A 6273-nucleotide genomic window follows, 5' to 3' on the forward strand; every position below is an offset into this window, starting at 1 on the left:
CAAAATAACTATAGCTATAGTATTGGACATAAAGATGAGTAAAAGATGTTTACTTACGTAATGTATGCTAGGATGCACATATAGCCTATTTCTACCATGCCGCAATAATGGAGCAAGTCCTAACGAGCTAAATAAATGAATTTGTTTTTACCGAATATTAGCTCGTTCATTAGGATGCGAACCATATCTACATCCTTCATATTGTTCACGACATGTCCATATAAGAGCTTAATGGTTCCATTAACATTTATGTAATTTGAAGAATACAGAACATCCTTTGGGGTTGAATGCTCCAAGCACAAACAAAATAATATCAAAACCTAAAATACAATCACAAATAAATATCAAAGCTTCAATAGCATATAAACAAGTCAACGAGGTCATTCAACAATATTACCTAATGCTTGATTTAAAGTCTCTATCTTGCCCTTCACTGGAATAGGTAAACTACAAGTTTAGGGTTTAGGGTTTAGGGTTTAGGGTTTAGGGTAAAGTCTCTATCTTGCCCTTCATGAGCAAGTCCACCAAGATTTTAACATTGGACCACCATTGCTATCATCAAGTACGGTTGCTATTGCAACAATATTATTAATTGTTCCTATAGCCAATTTGCACGGTGTTTACTTTACAGTATTAAAAGCATCATTAAGAACAATTTATCATAAACATTAAAATTTTAAAGTGACAACAAAGTTAATTACCTTCACTTCTTCGTTCATAGGTGTGTTGCCCAAATCCTCATCGGCATAGAGATCTATGTTAACACTTCTGATGGACGATCTCAGATGATTATGACCCTTTTTGTAACTTTTGCTTTTTGAGTCATCTTCTACAACTTGAGAACTTGCAATTTTCTCTTTCCCTTTCACTGTCTTGAAATATAGTGATTGAGAGACAAAACCACCCATGCCACGTACACGTCCACCATGCTCCTTAGAGCGCAATGACTCAGTCAATATGTCCTCATCTCTATGTGTTTCAGCTAATGCATCCTATAGAACAATACAAGTATTCATCATTAACTAAGTTAACAAAAGATTAAATATTGCATATAAGTAAATCGCAAGCAAACTTACGATTCGAGAGACACAATCTCGAGTAGCATCATCAAAATAATCATTGTTTTTTCCTTTTCTTGCACACGCACATGCACACACCCACACACACGTGCACACACACGTGCACACACACGAACACACGCATGAACGCATGCACACATCCACAGACACATGCACGCAAACACGCACGTCCATCCATACGGGCACATGCGCACTCACACACACGCACACCCACCTACACGGGCACATGCGCGTACAAGCACACACACGCGCACAAATGCGCATGCACACACGCGCGCTCACATGCACATGCACACACACGAACACATACGCACACACACACACGTGCACACACATGCACTCGCACACGCACACCGACCCACACGGGCACATGCGCACTTGCACACACGCACCGACACACATGCACGCACGCGCACCCACACGGGCACATGTGCACTCATACACACAAGCACACGTACACCCACCCACATTGGCACACGTGCACTTGCACACGCACATGCATACATCCACACACAAGCACGCCCATGCGCATGCATGCACACGAACACACGCATGAACGCACACACACATCCAGACACGCACGCGCACACACACACACATACATGTACGAACATACGCACACCCACCCACACAAACATATGCGCACTTGCACACATGCACACACACACACCCACACACATGCACGCACGCGCACATGCACACTCATGCACACGGACACATACGCACTAACACACACGAGCACACACACACCTACACAGTCACACGCACACTTTCACACGCACACACAAGCACACGCACGCGCACACGCATACGTACACACCCACATACATGCGCACATGCGCATGCACACACATCTACACACACATACACACATGCACACAAGCACACACACATACGCACACGCACATCAACCCACACGGGCAAACGTGCACTCGCACATATGCGCACACACACGCACACACGTACATATGCACAAAGATGTGAAAATGAATTAAATTTAAAAAACAATTACATTAATTGTGTTGAGAATGACTTTTAAACTATATTCATTTAACTTAATAACATTAATTAAATTATAATTTCTATTAATATTGATTTAAGAGTGTCATTAGTGTAATTATATCAATATAATGCGATCTTATCCAATTTTACCAACAAAAAACAAGTCAAATATGGACTAGTAAATCCACACTCTTTGTCATAAGAGATATAATAACGTTTTTATGGGTCATTTTAAAAAATGACAAAACAACTTTTTCTTTTGAATTTTAGCAAATAGGATTTTTTATCTGAAAAAGATACATCAACCCATAATAACACTACAACAAATCTGGGTTGTAGTGTCAGGTGAAAAAAATGAAAAATTGTCTTTATTGTCGTTTTTGAAAAGGTGGATCAAACCGACATTAATGATAAGGGTTTAATGTCGTTTTTAAATCGACATTAATGATTTTATTTTTTTAATTTTTTGTATTTTGTAAAAACTGACATTAATGACCCCTCATTTTTAATTTCTTTTTAAAAAATTGTTAGGTTTTAAAAACTAAAATTTTCCTCTCTTTCTTACTTTTCTCTTTCTTACTTTACTCTTTCTTACTTTTCTCTTTCTTACTCTACTCTTTCCCTATCAATTTTTCTTTTCTTTCTCTCCAAGTTGGTTTCTAATTTTGTTCTCTTCTCAATCTTTGACCCTAGATCGCGAACGGCAACCAATCTTCATCGTGCTTCCGCTGCAAAAATCCTTGGGTTTCTTCATTTGATTGTTAACTTGTGACTGCTAGGTAGCATTATTGATTATTAATTGTCTTTATTTTTTCAAATGTGCAGCCTTATTCATACTATCTTTTGTTAGAAAAATGAAAGAAGAGAAGACATAGAAATGAGCTTGGTAACTACCATTCTTGTAGGTGGATTTGCCAAAATGGAAAATGTAGTAAGTAATTTTGGTATAGCTATTTGGAGTGTTATGTGAAGCACAATATCTTCATAATGTGATGCGTTTTGGTTTTCGATTGAGATCAATCTTGGTAATTAATTGTTTTGAATTGTGTTTTATTTTATCTTTTAGTAGTAAATGTTTTTGTTTTCTTTAGTTTAGTTTGAGTATTAGTCTGTTTTGATATATTTGTAGGTTGCATCTATTTATCCATATATTTATCTTTGATCAATACCTAGCTAGTGGAGTCTCTTCTTTTTATGGGCTTCCTTATATTCCATGTTCTTTTACTATATATTTGAGATTTTCACCTTCCATAAATGAAATAAATTAACTATTTTCATTTGAAAAGAAAAACGATCCAATAGGAGTTTGTAAGATTATTTATCATCTCCATTGTTTAACTTTCTCTATAAAAACAATGTTGCTATTGATGGGTAAATTTATACAATTAAGAGTAAGAAGCCTATAGACTAGCATTGCTAAATTGAACATTCAAAATTTGCTTTGAAGTAAGAGTCGAGGATGGTATAATTATTCTTTAGTTGTATTCCTCTTTTTCTTATAGATCTTTGAAGAACCAAATTAGGTTATTTTCTTCTTCTTAATGAGTTGTTTGATCAAAGCTTATTTTCTTCTTTATTTTTGCAGCACTTTTGGGTTGCCATTTCAATTGTCTTCTTTGTTGCTGCTACATTATTTACTCTACTGAAACTTTGTGGTAATTTTTAATTTTCCACATTTAGATTGCAGTCTGTTTAGTTTGATTTTAAATAATATGTACTAATTTTGCAAATTCTAGATTTAATCTTCCCCAGGTTGTAAAGTATATTTTGGTCTTAGATAGCCAGCCAAGCTAAGCTAAGTAGATGGAAGCAATTGTTGAAGTTGAAGATTGTGAAAGCGTTTAAGATTTCTTATTTAAGTCTTGTATTAGGATCTAGTTTCATGTATTATTATAGAATGTATATACAAACGCAATATTAAGATTTCATTTTCTATATACAAATGTAAAAGAAAAATATTGTAGTTCCTAAAATAATATTAATTTTATTGATTTGGTGTGAGAAAAAAATATTTATTTACACGTATCTAATGTCAGTTTATAAAAAATGAACAATAATGCAATAATTATATATTTTTTTGTAAAAATAGATCCAAAAACAAGACTTTAATGTCGGTTTAAAAACGATATCAAAGGCAAACTGACACTAAAGGTCAAAATAGCACCATAAAAAATGTCGGTTTTAAACCAACATCAATGACCATACCGACATTACTGATGCATTTGATATCGTTTTTAAACCGACATCAAAGCAAAAACGACATTAAAGGCCTTTAATAACGTTAGCATAGATGTCAGTTCCGAACTGACACCAAAGATCATTAATGTCGTTCCGAACTGACACCAAAGATCATTAATGTCGATTTTAAACCGATATTGAATGGCAAATTTCTTCTAGTGTAACCAAATTTATATAATTTGAGAATCAACATTTTAATAATTTTATTCAATCTTACTAACTTCAAAATAACCAAATTGAATTTGAATTTCAAAATAACAAAATTATAATTTAATAGTATTTGAGAATCTCAACGATAGATTTTGTATCAAAATAACCTTAATTGAATTTCAAAATTAAAAAATATCAACTTGTTCGATATCTTTATCTCAAAATAATATTAATGCTTGAATATCAAGAAAACTAAATTATTATTTTAAAATTGAGAGAACTCAACATTAAAAATATCAACTTGTTCGCACACACGAACACCCACAAGCACACGCGCACACGAGCACACAGTCTCACACACACGTGCACATGCGCACACACGGACACGCTAGCGTACACGCACACTCACCCACACGCCACGCGCACGCACACATATGCACAAAGATGTGTAAATGAATTAAGATTAAAAAACAATTACAATAATTATGTTTAGGAGTAAAAATCATGTTCATTTGACTTAAAAACATTAATTAAATTATAATTTCTATCAATATTGGTTTAAGAGTGTCATTATTTCAATATAATGCGGTTTTATGCAATTTTACCAACAAAAAATAAGTCGAATATGGACCTGTAGATCCACACTCTTTGTCCTAAGAGATATAACAACTTTTCTATGGGTTATTTTAAAAAATGGAAAAACTATTTTTTCTTTTGAATTTTAGCAAATAACATTTTTTGCACGTGCATGGTATTTTACAAAATATCCACCTTCTCCAACTGTAATTATTTAGTTTCTACGTTGTAATTAATTTATGTCATTTATCAGCTTTTAATTAATTTTTACTTGAAAAATATACATCAATCCATATTGCAACTTTTTTTTTAATATCTTGGGACTCAACTAATTGATTCAATATTTTAATAACTTTATTCAATCTTACTAATTTCAAAATAACCCAATTGAATTTAAATTTCAAAATAACAAATTATTATTTTTCAGAATTTGAGAATCTCAACATAGATTTTGTATCAAAATAACCTTAATTGAATTCAAAATTAAAAAATATCAACTTGTTCGCTATTTTTATCTCAAAATAACATTAATGGCTTAAACATCAAGATAACGAAATTATTATTTTAAAATTGGAAGAATCTCATCACTAAAAAATGTCAACATGTTCGCACACGCACACACGCACGAACGCACACATAAAGCATAGAAAAACTTTTAAACCATATTCATTTGACTTAATAACATTAATTAAATAACAATTTTTATCAATATTGGTTGAAAAGTGTCATTAGTGTAATTATTTTAATATAATGGAGTTTTATCCAATTTTAACAACAAAAAACAAGTCGAATATGGACCCGTAGATCCACACTCTTTGTCATAAGAGATATAGCAACGTTTTTATGGGTCATTTTAAAAATGACAAAACTACTTTTTCTTTTGAATTTTAGCAAATAGCATTCTATCACGTGCATGGTATTTTCTAAAATACCAAAATATTCATCTTCTCCAACTGTAATTATTTTGTTTCTACTTTGTAATTAGTTTATGTTATGCATTTATCAACTTTTAATTATTTTTTTATCTGAAAAAGATACATAAACCTATATCATAAATTTTTTCTTAATATCTCGAGACTCAAGTAATTGATTCAAGATTTTCATAAATTTACTCAATCTTACAATTTTCAAAATAACCTAATGGAATTGAAATTTCAAAACAACCAAATTGAATTTCAAAATAACAGAATTATTATTTTTCAAAATTTCAAAATTTCAGATAGATTTT

The 6273-nt window shown here is 32.5% G+C and overlaps 1 long non-coding RNA gene across 1 annotated transcript; it reads left to right on the top strand.

Moving 5' to 3' along the window:
* Nucleotides 1–2691: 2691 nt before the first annotated feature.
* Nucleotides 2692–4004, top strand: LOC116406265. The gene is made up of 3 exons (XR_004219292.1): nt 2692–2860; nt 3667–3736; nt 3818–4004. It is a non-coding gene; the product is annotated as an uncharacterized LOC116406265 (long non-coding RNA).
* The last annotated feature ends 2269 nt before the right edge of the window (nt 4005–6273 follow it).

Source organism: Cucumis sativus, unplaced genomic scaffold (assembly GCF_000004075.3).
Source record: "Cucumis sativus cultivar 9930 unplaced genomic scaffold, Cucumber_9930_V3 scaffold80, whole genome shotgun sequence".
NCBI lineage: Eukaryota > Viridiplantae > Streptophyta > Magnoliopsida > Cucurbitales > Cucurbitaceae > Cucumis > Cucumis sativus.